Source organism: Myotis myotis, unplaced genomic scaffold (genome assembly GCF_014108235.1).
Source record: "Myotis myotis isolate mMyoMyo1 unplaced genomic scaffold, mMyoMyo1.p scaffold_m19_p_13, whole genome shotgun sequence".
Taxonomy (NCBI): Eukaryota; Metazoa; Chordata; class Mammalia; order Chiroptera; family Vespertilionidae; genus Myotis; species Myotis myotis.
This window is the reverse complement of record NW_023416317.1, coordinates 10,515,384-10,530,272: the sequence shown is the minus strand read 5'-3', so window position 1 is coordinate 10,530,272 and position 14,889 is coordinate 10,515,384. Positions and strand designations below refer to the sequence as shown.

The 14,889-nt window shown below is 44.5% G+C and overlaps 1 protein-coding gene and 2 pseudogenes across 3 annotated transcripts in view; 1 reads left to right on the top strand and 2 right to left on the bottom strand.

The window, feature by feature from the left end:
- PTPRG (protein tyrosine phosphatase receptor type G) overlaps positions 1-14,889 on the top strand; it is a 677,374-nt gene that overhangs the window by 84,752 nt on the left and 577,733 nt on the right. The gene's annotated exons all lie outside the window — the stretch shown is intronic.
- Positions 2,723-2,867, bottom strand: LOC118668689 (annotated as a pseudogene).
- Positions 5,310-6,240, bottom strand: LOC118668559 (annotated as a pseudogene).

Below are 14,889 nucleotides of genomic sequence, written 5' to 3'. Positions count from 1 at the left end.
TGGGACACAGCTTTCTCCAGGAGATGGTAACTGGTCCATATGGACATAACCTTCCCTGGATTCACTGGCAGTGAGCTTAAAACTAAACAATTGCCACAAAACATGTCGGGAGTTTTTGAGTGTTTACATTGTACTCAGCAGGTCACCTCGTGTGTGTCTGGGGCAGTGTTAAACGCTTCATATACGTTGTCCTGTGTAAGCCATAGAATCATTAAATAAATAGCACTATAAACTTCATTGTGCAGGTGCCAAGAGTTAGCCATTGGCAGGGCTGATCTTCACGACTATCCGTGCCTGACTCTGCAGCTGGCATTTCCTCCCTGGGTTGGCTCTGTGTTACCTCATGGACAGGACACGTCCTAACTCCTGCTCTGATCTGGGCAGTGCCGGGATTAGGGGTCCTCAGCAGAACAGATGTTTCCCATCTCTGTGGTTGGTAACAAAACATTTTAAGTGCTGCTACTTCTTCTCTTCTCAGATTTATATTTAGGATAGCTTGTGGCTCCTCACATGATGATTTTCATCCATAATACTCTAAAGCAGGGTTTCTCAACCTCAGGACGATTGATGTTTTGGGGCCAGATAATTCTGTTGTGTGGGTGCTGGCCTGTGCGTTATAGGGTGTTCAGCAGCCTTCCTAACCTCTACTCAATAGATTCCACTAGTGCCCCACCTCGTCGGGACAACAAACAGTGTCTCCAGACATTGCCAGATGTTTCCTGGGGGACAAATTCCCGCACTCCTCACCCCAGCCCAGTTGAGAAGCACTGTTCTAAAGTAACTGTTAGCTCTCTGTCACTGGGTGAAGGGTCAGAAGCCTGGCGGGCCCTGCAGAGACTCCTTCTCCCAGGAAGGGAGGTTTACAGCACAACTACCCGATGTCACGGAGTTGGAACTTACATTAACCAATAAATTCCTATTGTAGGATGTTTTATGAACACATGTAAGATAGGGAAAAGGCAGTTTTTAAAAAGTACTGATATGCCCTGGCCAGTGTGGCTTGGAACTTCGTCCCATGCATTGAAGGGTTGTGGGTTCCATCCCTGGTCTGGGTGCATGCAGGAGGCAACCGGTTGATGTATCTCTCTCACATCAATGTTTCCCTCCCTCTTCCTTACCCTCTCTCTTTCTAAAAACAAAACAAAACACACACACACACACACACACACACACACACACGCAAACTAGTAGGTTGTTGAATTGTAATATCATGAACCTGAAACTTATATACATAAAAAGGTAAGAAGAACATTAAAAAATTCATCTCATAATGTAAAAGAGAACAGACTGATGAAGGCCACAGGTGTGGGGATGGGGTCTTGGAGCTGGTGTAAAAGGTGAAGGGATTGAGAAGTGCAAGTTGGTAGTTAAAAATAGTCACGGGGATGGAAAGCACAGCATAGGGAATATAGTCAATAATATCGTAATATCTATGTAGGGAGCCAGGTGGTATGAGACTTATCTGGGAGATCACTTTGTAAAGTATATGACAGTCTAACCACTATGTTGGACACCTGAGATCAATATAAAATAATAGTGAATGTAAACTGTAATTGAAAAATAAAAGTTAAAGAAAAGGGGGAAAATCATATCTCAAGATAACTATGACTTGACATTTTTCTCTTCACCCTTGTAGATTTTTTTTATCTATACATATTATATGTTAGTATAGGAACGACAAGGCATACATCCAGGGATAGAAAAAACATACTACTGTCTATGATGTTTCATAGTCTACCATTTCACTTTATATTGTGAACGTCTCCCATTCCTTTAGGTCCCCTTTTCCATCATGTTTCGTAATGGACAATACCTCTTGTCTGCTATTCTACATAATTTTTTTAACAATTGCAATAGTAGCCCTCCATTAATGGAACAATGCTTATTTTTCTATTATTTGGATGTTGCACATTTAATTTCTTTTCATTTTTCAATGCCTTGATGTATTCTTCAGATACTTATTTATAATGTATTATGTTTCAAACACTCCTGTCTCTGGTAGCCCGATAGAACAAGTGAATAAAACAGACTCCGGCCCTCGTGGATCTCACAGTCTAGCTCCATCCTTGTAGCAACATCATTGCATATGTCTTTGTTTTTTGTTTTTTTGTTTTTTGGGGGGAGGGGGGACTCATTCTGCCTTGCTGTCATATGTGTTGTCTCCTCTGCTCCAGTTTTCTTTGTTCATCTGGGCAACCTCTTCCCAGTGTAAGGAGCCACTGGAGCAGCCGTGGGCAAACTACGGCCCGCGGGCCGGATCCGGCCCGTTTGAAATGAATAAAACTAAAAAAAAAAAAAAAAAAGACGGCACCCTTTTATGTAATGATGTTTACTTTGAATTTATATTAGTTCACACAAACACTCCATCCATGCTTTTGTTCCGGCCCTCCGGTCCAGTTTAAGAACCCATTGTGGCCCTCGAGTCAAAAAGTTTGCCCACCCCTGCACTAGAGTCTGCTTGCCTGTGAAACTCCTCCCAGCTTTCCAGTGAAATCAGCATGACCCAGAATCTTCTAGAAACAGCATGTGTGTGCTTTGTTAACTGGGGAAACTGTCAAGGAACATGTAAGGCTAATTAAGGAATTTAATCTGTTACACAGGGAGTTGACAGAATGGTCTTTTTCTTGTCCTGCTTTTCATGGCTGGCCTCGTGGGAAGCCGGTGCAGCTCTGAGGGAGGCATGGAGGGGGCATGGATGAGATTGTGTGCCTTTCCTAAGTCTTAATGTGCCTCAGGCATAAAACAGCTCTGGCCACCAACACAGGCATCAAGCTAGGATGAACTAAGGACTGTACATCTGCTTTGCCCCTGATTGATATAAGAGCAACACCACCAATCAGGTGTCTCCTTGCCCATTGCCAGGGGGTTTTCCTAAGTCTTTGACCTTGGCAAATTACTGATATCTTTGGACCTCACTTTACTCTTGTGCCTCATAGAGTTGTGAGAAATGGATCTGATGCGTGAGCAGCCTTTGGCATAGGGTCTGGGAAGTGGTGGCCACTCAAGAGAATGGAGACTGCTCTTGTTCCCACCCCACCTTCGGACAGCCCTTTGAGTCATTCTGTGAGTGCCCGCTGTATGCCAGGTACTTGACATGTGTTCTCAGGTCTTTAGCACAGTTGGAGATACATGCAGGTAGAATTTTGTAGTTTTTGCTTTGTATATTTTGAGGTTTGGTCATTAAATGAATATCCTGTATAATAAAAGGCTAATATGCAAATTGTCCCCTTGACTGGGAGTTTGACAAGGGGGCGGGGCTGGCCAGCCAACTGCCTGTGGCCCCTCCCCCTGGCCAGCCCCACCCCTGATTGCCCCCCCTCCCACCCATGGGGCAGACCGGGTGGACCCCACCCATGCACGAATTTATGCACCAGGCCTCTAGTACATTTATAATATCTTTCTGGTCAATTCACCATTCTATTCTGGGTTCTTGCATTGGTTTAAACTTCCTGCTAGTGACTTCATGGAGGGTTCTTCCATGCTTTCTTATCAGCTTGTCAAGATGTGGTGACAAGATACTCGTCCTGCAAGTGGGATGGTTGAGTATTTGTCCCACGCCAGGTACGTCCAGAGTCGCACATGGACACAGCACTGCCTCTCAATGACAGGAAATAGATATTAGTATCTCTCCCTCCATTTCTCTTTATTTCATCACTGATTATTGCCTTCCCAGCATCCAGCCACATTTGCACATTACATTTTCATTTGTTTGTTGATCTGTTCATGATCTTCCTTTACTCTGTGGATTAAAGTGAGGTTGACAGGGACTGTTTCAGTTTTATTCATCCTTATATTGTACGGTCCTGGAACAGTGCTGGCACTTGGTTGGTGCTTTGAAATATGGATTGAACAAATTTTATTATTGAGACACCTCAGTCAAGAAGGAATGTCAGTTATATGCAATTGTTTTTCTTGAAGATATATTCAGGCTGGTAAGTGCTAATGGATAATTGCATAATTTGGCAATTTCACTTTAAATATTGATATCGTTTATTGCATGAACCTGGGTACTTCCTTTTTTTTAAAAATATATTTTATTGATTTTTTACAGAGAGGAAGGGAGAGGGATAGAGTGTTAGAAACATCGATGGAGAGACATCGATCAGCTGCCTCCTGCACACCCCCTACTGGGGAGGTGCCCGAAACCAAGGTACATGCCCTTGAAAGGGAATTGAACCCGGGACCCTTCAGTCTGCAGGCCGACGCTCTATCCACTGACCAAACCGGTCAGGGTGGTTCTTCCTTTTGAGTTTGTGTTTCCTGCTAAAAAGTTGAGGTGACACAGAAGTGGCCTTAGGCTTTGTTATTGGCAAATGTAGAATTAAAATGTTTCTATAGCCCATAATTTACATGTGCGTAACTAAGAGCTGACTATTCCACAAAGTAGGGGGTGGGTTGGCTGAGTCTGTACAAAATTCTTGAATATTGAAGACATTTTCCTTTGTTTCTTTTCTTTTCTTTAAATTTTCCACCTCCCCCCTTTGTCAACCATCAGCTTGTTCTTTGTATTTATTCATTTGTTTTTTTAGATTCCACATATAAGTGAAATCATATGGTATTCATCTTTGTCTGACTTATTTCACTTAGCATAATATCCTCTAGGTCCATCTAGGTTGTCATAAATGGCAAGACTTCTTTTTCTAACTTTATTTTACTTGTTTATTATGTTTTCTCCATCAGAATGAAAGCTCCCCAAGGCAGGGACTATCAGATCTTTGGGGCTTCTGTGGAATCTGGTACAAGAAAAAGGGGGCTAGAGAGGAGCCCCCTCCGTTTTCACCTTTCAGTGTTGAAAAGTGGGTGGAGCTGGATTCGGTGGGAGTCAGTGGGGTCAGAGGTACCCAGTGCAGCCTTTAGAAAGGTATGGGGAGCTGGATTCCTCCTGGTCTGGGATGGACCCAGGACCTTGAGATAGAACAGATACATTTGGGGGTCACCCTTCAGTTACCAGCTCCCTGAGTAACCAGAAGAATTGACACTCCTTGGTTTGAAGGCACTTGGAGAAGGAGGGAGAAGGAGAGAGGAGGGAGCTGAACCTTTTCTCCGCCAGGAGCCCCTAATCTCTGCCAGGCCCAGGCTCCTCTGAGCCTCTGTCTCACGAGGACCCACCTGAAAGCCCGCAAAGGCTCACATCCCCATCCAGAGTGGGTCCCTGTTTTGGAGCCAGAGTGGGAGTGCCGGGTCCGAGGTGCTGCGTCGCACTTGGTGGCCGGCTCCAGGTGGCCTCCGGGCTGTCCTGAGCTCAGACCTTGGCCGCCTCTGGAGCGATTCGCAGCAGGGCCGGGCGTCAGCTAGAGCTTGGGTTCGGGTCACTTGCACGCTCTCTGCTTGTACTCGCTCTTGTTCTCCTGCCGGCGTTTCAGGTTCCCGGCTCTGCACTGTTCCTCCCGCCTGCGCCTCTCCTCCTCCAGGTGCCCGCACAGGCCTTAGCCAGCTTCCTCTCTGCTGGCCCTGTTCCCTCATCTTCCGCTGCCAGGATGTGCGCGGGGGCCTGTCCTGGACCATCTGGGAGAACCTCTTCTTGGGGCGGGTCTTCCACACCCGCTGATTTGGGCTTTCCCTTCGGGATTATAGGAGCTTCACCTTCTCCAACTTCTGGGGCGCTGGGCCAGGGCTGAACGAAGATCCTTTTCGCTTCTTTGGCCAAAGGCCATCACTCTCCACACCCGGGCAGGCGGTGGCTTGCTGGGCTTATGCTGGGCTCATGCCGACCAGGGGAGCCAGGTGACAGGTGTCAGCTCCTGCAGTGTTGAGGGCTCCGGTCCTGGGCTCCGGATCTGCGCTTGCTGACAGGGGTAAGGCTCGGGGGTCCTGGGCCCTGCTGCAGCGGATGTCGGAGGGACCCCCTGCCAGTGCCTCCCTATACTCTGGGCCAGCTCTGCGCTGGGCTCTTCTGGCTCTGGAGGACTTTGGTGAGTCCCCACTTGGCTTTGGCTGACATTGGAGGGGGGAGGGGAATTCATGACTTGACTCTGGCTGTCTTCCTGGAGACTCCTGGGGGGACCCTTAGGCCCGGCTCCAGCCTCCTTTTGGGGGACCCCAGACTTGGGTGATCCCTGGCATGTCTTGGGCTGACATGGGTGGCGGGGGGAAAGGGACTCCAGGCCAGGCTCCCTCCTTTGTTCTGGGTTCGATTGGAACTCCACCAGGGCTCGTCTGGGGGCAAAATTGAGGAGGAGCTCTGGTAGACGCAGGCTTTAGGCCTTTCAGCCCCGGGCTGGGCCTCAGTGATGTACCCATGGCCCAGCCTCAAGATTTCTTTTTTGTTGCTGAAGGATATTCCATTGCATATATGCACCCCATCGTTACCCATTCATCTATTGATTGACACCCAGGTTGCTTCATATCTTGGCTATTCCTAGTAATGCTGCAGTGCACATAGAGGGGCAGATACCTTCTCAAATTAGTGCTTTTGTTTTCTCCAGAGAAATCCCCACAAGCGGAATTGCTGGGTTGTATGGCAGCTGCAGTTTTTAATTTGTTGAGGGATTTCCATCTTGTTTTTCCTTAGTTTTCCTTAGTTTCTTGATCTTTGCTTTCTGGTCTCAAAACCTTTAATTTGTTTTACTTTTTTTGCTGCTGTAAACAATTTTTATTTATTCCCCAAATACTATTCACAACCTAATGTATTCTCGGCACCTCTGCCCACTGAGGATAGAACGGTGAGCAAAGCAGATCCCTGGCCTCGTGGAGCTTCCATTGTCGTTCACGCTTGCAGCGAACTCACTGCGTATGTCTTTGCCTTATTTTGTTCGTGTTTCTCTAGTGTTTCCTGTATGTGCTGTGTCCCACCCCTCCAGCTTCCTAGCTCAAAATGAACTCAGTTGATTAAAAATGAAATGACCACCGCAGGCTTTCAGGCAGTTATTCACAAAGAGCATTTGGACTTTCCCTTTGAAAATCAGTTCGCCTGGCTGCTGAGGGGGCCGTGTGTCTTTGTCTTTAAGTTGATTGATAACCGGCATCAGCTGGGAAGATGCATGTACTTTGCTTGTTGAAAAGTGGCTGCTGAGCAGCTGGGGTGCACGTGGCCTGGCCTTGCTGCTGCTGGTGAGTGTGCACTTACACAGCGGTTACTGGGCTTTGCTGGGCACGCACACTGCGTGCCCCATGGATAGGATGTTGGGGAAGTATGGGCGTTCCAGGCCCTCCAGTGGGATGGAAAGAGGACCTAACTTTCAGGGGCTTCAGAACAGGAGTGTTCCAGCCTGGACCACACAGGTATCAGTGCCCGGAATCCATATGCCCCTGACAAGACGGAATCCCAGGAGAGGGAGTAGGTGAGGCCTCAGGAGCACGCCCCGGGATTAGGGGTGGCGACACGCCATCATGATCCAGAGCTTGGATTGGCCCTACAGCCAAGTAGCTGTGGGTTCACATACTAGCCCTGACGTTAACCCTTACGCGTGACATTGGCAAAGTTGGATGACAATTTAAATGTATTTCTCCATCTCTAAAATAGGGGTCAGTTGTCAACCTGAGCTACCCTGGTTTCTATTCCCTCTGCATCACCCTCATCACAAGAGAGCTTTCAAATATTGTTTTCCGTGTATCTCTTATGATGATATGTTTTTATTTCCCAATCTAGCACACTAATTCTTTGAGAGTCAGGAATTTGATTTTTTTTTTTTTTTTTTTTTTTGGTCACTGTTTTATCCCAGCACCCAGCACCTAAGAGATGAAATGTTTGCAGAATGAAAGAAGAAATTTGCTAGAGGCTCGTGGTCACTATCTTTTGCTCCTTGGACCATATTTCTTTGCTGCTTCCATGAAAAGATCTCTGAGTAGGAACCCAGTAGATATGTTTTAGACATCCTGGATTCTGCCCACTGTGCCTGTGGCACTTAACTTCTGAGTCCTTTTCAGACCAGGAATTAAACATTTGGTCCGTGGCTGGCTTTGGGGGGTGTCTTGGGGAATTGCTGCTGACAGCCCTGTACTCAGGGCCATGAGCTCTGCTGTGCTTTCTCCTGCCTCTGCCCTGTTCCCTGGTCCCCTTTCTCTGACAGCGCCCAGTGCCTGGCAGGGGCACCTGGGGCTCCTGCAGTCTGAGAGACCTGCTGATCTCTGCTTTTCTGGTTCCTGAGCCACGGCCTGATGAATATCAAAGACAGGATGCTGGCTGTTTTATTTTATTTTTTTTTAGCTCCACAACTGTCGGTTTGAATAGATGTTCTCGGGGCTTCGTATAGGCATATAAAATGTATGTTTTCTTTCATCAACAAAGGCTATGATTGTGCAAGTCTAAACAGTGCTGCTTAGTTGAGTATTTTCTAGTTCAATTTTCGGTAGCTCTTGAGGGAGATTGCATTGTGCTTCATCGGAGAGGAAGATGGTTTGATGGTTCTTTGTATGCTTCTTTTTTAATTTATTAGTTTCAAGGGAGGAGGGGAGTGAGGAAGAGAGAGAGAGAAATCCTCACCCAAGGACATGCTTAGAGAGAGGCTGAGGGAGAGGGGGAAAGAGAGAAAGAAACGTTGACCAGTTTACCTTCTGTACATGCCCAGCTGGGGATCTAACCCAGAACTCAGGTATGTTCCCTGACTGGGAATCGAGTGCATGGAAAGACACTCCAACTGAGCCACTCTGACTGGGATGGAGATAGATATATATATATATATATATATATATATATATATATAAAAGAGAAGTTATTTCTGATGGAGGAGTAGCAAATTTTGACTTTGGTGAATATGTTATTTCTCCCCTAGTTCTGTATGCTCTTTCTTGTGCTTGTGTATATCTTATTTATCTGGCTGCCTGAGGCAGTTTAAAATATGTAAGCATTTATGCAACTGACTATTTCTTAGAATTATGGCATCTTTGGTGAATGACTTTCTAGCCTGAGACATTTTATCATGCTATAAATATCAGAAACACCAGAAATTAAATAATAAGTTTGTTTCACTTTTGTAAATAAATTCTACTCTCTTTATTTTGCAGTGAATAAAGGACTTTGTTTATTTGTTTGTAAATCACCTAGTTTTTTTTTCTTTGTAGAGAGTAAGTAGATAGATATTCATTTTTGCATAGATATCAACATTCTCATATAAAGAATGCAGCCCTGGACACATTAATACCAAGCACCTATGAGATAGTTTTGAAATGTTATTGTGGAAAAGAGAATAATGATTTAGGGACACTGTGCGTCAGAAAACCCAATCTCTTATAGTTTCTTTTCAAATATAATTCAAATTTGAATTAGTACTAGGCCTCATCAAGTATGCTTTTCACACTTCTGTGTTGCTCACCTGTTAACTAGATCCGTTAGCAGACCAACCAATAGAAACCACCTTTAAAACCTATTTTCTGTGTCTAGACTTGTAGTTAATAAACTTGAGTTCTCCTGAAGATCGGATTTCTTCTCATCTTAGAGGACTGTCGGTGGTGAAGATGTAGAATACAGAGAATTGCTTCTGATTCATCTCCAAGTTGAGTAACTTCCGATGTGACTCATTTACTTAGTTTTCAAAGCCATTGGGAAGAACAAAGACATTGGAATTCCACTCAGCTTTGGATTTGAAATCCAACTTTGCCACTTTAAGACTGTAACCTCTACAAAGGCCAAGATGTGTCTGTCATTCACTTCTGAATGCCTGGTGTCGTGGGACATGAGCGGTTCTTAGTAGATACTGGGTGAGTCAGTGAATAAACATCATCATGTGATTTTGAGCCACAGTATCCTGCTCTGTATAATGGGGATAAATAACCCTTATATTACAAGGTTACTGTAAAGCTTGGAAGTAGTGTGTTTAAAGCACATGCTAGATTGTCTGGCCTAGGAGGTGGGCATGTATTTCTCAAAATCCCTAGATTTACTTCTGATTGTGTTGGTTAGAGAATAAACGTGAAGTTTTGTTCATGTTGTACTTTGTGTTTTGGCAGAATTGGTCTGGGTAGTTCAGTTTCTAAATTGCCAGTGATGAATTCAGAAAGTGAACTGTTGGATTGGGTTTCATTTCTGGATCATCCATATTAAATGGATTTTCTCCAAGTTCCCACTCTACACGCTCCTTATTGTCAAGCTGATGTCACACCTCTCTCCTTTCCAAGGGGGCGCTGTTGCAGTTGTGAGTCCTAGTTACCCAGAAGGAAGCCATATTCCTGGGACTCACTTATAAGTGGTGGGGGCAGAGCCCTAGACACTGATGCTCATCCCTTCTTGTCTTGAAATCTTCAGTCCAACACTGTTTCAGAGTATTTTTCTTTGCACTGAGATTGTTTTAATAAAGTGGCCTGGTGGAAATCTGGATATTCATTAAACACAATTCTCCCTTTGTGCTGTAAATAATATTTATGAATGATAGTTTGGAGCTTAACCTGGGCATTATGGGGAGATTCTGAGTAGGAGTTTTCTGTCTGAAGGGTAATATGAACTTTAACCAATTGGACATACCCTGTTTTTGCGTTACACAAATGGAGTTTTCTGATAAATTTTAGTGCTACTATTAATATGACTCCTGTTTGAACGGAGACTGTCACGAGGGAGGTCATAGTTAATGTCAGGTTCTGTTTTTGAATCGCTGTGCTGTTGTTGGGGGATGAGATTCTGGGGAAGGGAAATCTTGTGTGGGAGGTTGGAGCAATCTTGACCACGTGAGCTCCCACCTATGCACCTTTCAGAACCTGAGACCTAGAAGAGCTGAGAAATAAACTATCTGGCCTTCTGAAATGCTTGCCTGTATATACTTTCACATATAAAGGACTTTATTTTTCAAAAAATGAAGTGTGCAGATGAAGTTCTTTTAGTGGGAATTGTGTATGTGAATTTGAGAAGTAATGTAATGTACAGATCATGTATCATAGAGGTGTACACTTCAAACCTATGTGATCTTATTAACCAATATCACCTCGATAAATGTAATTTAAAAAAGAAAAATGATTACATTGGAAAGAACTGAAGTCTAGCTCTTAAAGCCTTCCTTTTTTTTTTTGGCTAAAGAAAATGGCTAATTACACTGGGAACCAGAGACAGGTGTCTGTGAGTGTTAACTGGGTAAATAAAGAATGATGTTAACCTCTCCAGAATGCTGGTGGCTGTAGTTTGGGCAGAAAATCCTATAAAGGAGAAAGCGCTGCCTAGTGTAATAAACTCTCAGGTGCTCGATAAAAGCCCGCTTCTCTTCTGCTGGCTGGCCAAGATCAAGGGCGCTGCTGCCCAGGGAGCTGGGAGGCTCCTCGCTGGTGCGCGGTGATGAGATTTCGCCTCTCCTGCTATCTGTCTGAATTACTGCGGGGCCGACGGAGACGGGCCTCTCTTTTGATAGCAGCTCAGAGACATGGATATCTTATTTTCTTTAAGTTAAACCTACCAGTCTTCATTTGCTAAATAATTTCCACTTCTGGGAAGCCTGTGTGTTAAGCCCGATGAGATTGTGTTCAGTTCTTTGAGGGAGGCCCTGTGCCATCTTTTTTTGTCGTCTGTCACTGGACAGAGGAAATGCAGCTTTAGAGGCTTGTTTGAAGGCGAAACGAAATGAGAAACACGTTGGACCTGCCAGGTGGCTTTGCTGTTACTGCGTTTCTCGCAGTCTAAGGCAGGGTTTCTCCGTCTCGGCGCTATTGCTCTTTGGGGCTGGGCAATTCTTTGTTGTGGGGACTGTCCCGCTCATTGTGGGATGTTTAGCAACATTGCTGATCTCTATCCCTAGATCCCAATAGCACTCCCGCCCCCCCTACTTGTGACACCAAGTATGTCTCCAAATTTGCCCCTGACCATGATAGAGAGGTACTTAATGAAGTCTGACATCAGGTTTCTCCTTTGATCAGAAATGGTGTGGAGTAGTACTTGGAATGAATGGCTTCAATTTAATATGATCTCTGTTATCTAATAAAGAAATGATATGATGGTAGTGACTTTCCCTCCCCTTTCTTATTCATTGATGATTAAAATGGCCTTTTTGAAACTTAGACTCAGCCACCTGCTCCCTCCTGTTGCCTTAAATCAGCATTAATCGCGTTAGGTTGGACATGGGAAACAAGAGCAGAAATGGTGTCCTGTGGATCCTAAGAGAACCACAGACGGTTCTTATAAATAAATAAGCTCAAAACTTACATGGGTCTTCAACAAGCTACATTTGATTAGATTATGTATTTGATATGACATTTTAACTTCTATAAATCTCATTAAATAAAAATTTGTTTCTAACATGCAAAGGCATTGATGAAGAGATGGAGAGAAAACGTCTTTATAATTTTTCCTAGAATGTCTGGCATCTCTGACATAAGTATACTAGAAATAAAAATATGTGTATTGGTACTGGATCTGGGATAATGATATTAGTCCTATTAAAAATAATATTTACTATGAACTTTATGGTACTTAGTATGTGCCAGCTACCGTTCCCATTGTAATTCACTTGCTCCTCAGGACAGTTTTGTGCAGTAGGTTCTGTCATGCCCACATCTCCCTCTGCATGTTACAGACAGGACACTGGACTGGAAAGTTAAGTAACTTGCCTAGAATTACCCAGCTAGTGAGTGCTTGTCTGGTCTACTACGTGTCTCTAACTTCATTTCTGCAGATTCTAAGACCTGATCCTGAAGACCAGTACCAGTGATTGGCAAACTAGAGCCCATGGGCAAACATCTGGCCCACTGCCTACTTTTGTACATAAGTTTTTTTGAGCATAGTCATGCTGTTGGTTGACCTACTGTCTCTGGCTGTTTTCTTGCTACAATGGCAGAGTTGAGTGGTTGCAACAGTTGACTGGTTGCCAGCCAAGTCTAAAATGTTTACTATCTGCCCATCCCTGCATAAGACCATTCTCACCCACATGTGTGGTCCAGAAAGGTAGGGAAATAAAAGGAATTATAATTCCATAAACTTCCAAATAACTTCACTTAACATTCATTCATGCATTGCATTTTTAATATTGATACCTTCTTCTAGGTACTCATCAGTGAAGGATACCTGCACCCTCTGGATTGGTTACTGAAAATGTTGATGTTAGGTTGAGAGTGGACTGGGCTTTTGTAGATCAAAACAGAAAGTATGAGCAGAAGTATTTGTTTCAGGCTGAGATTTTGCAGTGCCTTATTTCCTGTGGGGTGGATGGATGACTTTTGTGGCTTAGGCTTGAGATGGTATGACCTACTTATTGAGACCCAGCATTGGCTTGGCAGGACCATTTCCAAACGATGTGGCGTGCCCGGATGCTGGTCTGAGTGAAGCTGGAAGGAACACCGAGCATGCTCACAGCATAGTCACACCATGGCTTCCGGTGTCTGTGGGAGCAGCGACTCCTGTCCTTCCTTTCTGCTCTTCACAGACTTACCAATACAGTTAGTTACAGTTCGGTGGCTATTTCAGATATAGTGTTAGTGTACAGTGAGACCCCGGTGCCTACAATATATTGCTGAATGAATGAAAATTTTCCTTTTTGCTTCTTTGAAGCAAGGAATTCCCTGCTTGGAACCACATCACTCAGGCTTATCTTAACATTCTGTAGGACACACATTACTCTTTGAGGCATGTGTTCTCCCCTGCCACAAAAAAATCAGTTGCACTGGAGACAGACTTGCACAGGTTGAGAAGGGACTGTGCATATATCCTGGCATTGTGGATGATAGTTGGGCAGCAAGAAGGTGGCAGGTGGGACTGGTGGTACCCCAGGCTAGAAGGTGTGCTGTCAGTGAGGTGGGGCTGCTCCTTTTGGGGAAAAGGTAGCTTGATAAGGGAGTCCAGCTGACCTAGACTTATCTTTGAACCCTGGCTTACTGGCTGTTTGACCTTGGACAACTTTATTCAACCCCTTTCAGTTTTAGTTTCTTGTTTTAGTCCTTTCAGGCTGCTATTAACAAAAATACCATAAACTAGGTGGCTGATAATTTTATATTTCATAGGTCTGGAGGCTAGGGAGTCTTAAGATCAAAGTGCTGGCAGACTTGGTGTTTGGTGAGGGCCGTTTTCTGGTTCATAGATGGTGCCTTCTTGTTGTCTTCTCATATGGTGCAAGGGACGAGTTAGCTCTGTGGGGTCTTTTTTTATAAGGGCACTTATCCCAATCTTGAGGGCCCCATCCTCATGACTTAATCATCTCCCAAGGTCCATCTCCCAATATCATGACCTTAAAGGTTAGGATTTCAACATAAGAATTTGGGCGGGGGCGGGTGGGGGGCACGAAACATTTAGACCACAGCAGTCTCCTTGTCTCTTCGATGGGGATAAATACCAGCTTCATCTATAATAGCCTCTTGGGAAGGTGTTGAAAAGATCACCACTCAGCATGGTATACAGGAAATTCTCTGTAATTGTTAACAATTTTTTGGTCATTTGAATCTGAATGAATTGAGTTGCATTGGGATTTAGTCTGTAGGTCAGTGTGACTAATGTTCAAAATCCTGGGAAGATACAGGAGGAGGTTGACAGGCTGGAAGGGGTCATCTAAAGATGTTAGAGAATTAACTAGTTTCTAGGGCTCTTAAAATGTCACCGTGCCTTTCAGGCATACCCAGGTTATTCTTAAAGAGCTCCTTGCCTGGTAGGAGTCCATTTTGTAATATTTGTTTAAACTATTTGACGGAACATTGCAGACTTGTAATCTGTGCTCGGAATAGCATTATCTGCCCCACTGCTGATCAGCGCCACATCTTTTTACTTATCTCTGCTTCCCATATGGTCAGGCTCCAAAGCTAGACCTAGAGGAGACCCACTAACTCATTAACCTCTGCGACATGAAACGGAAACCTTCCAGAAGGGAACTGGCCATGGGAGGCATTGTGTTTAAGATCTCTCAGAGCCCCACTGCATTCATTTGCCCTAGTACAAATTTTCATAGCACGCAGGAATTTGTCATGGTCCAGGCTGTGCTGTCATTTGAAAATTATTACTTAGTTCTTTGAGAAGTAATTAAGTAGAACCGTCAGAAAGACCTTCTCATTAATATT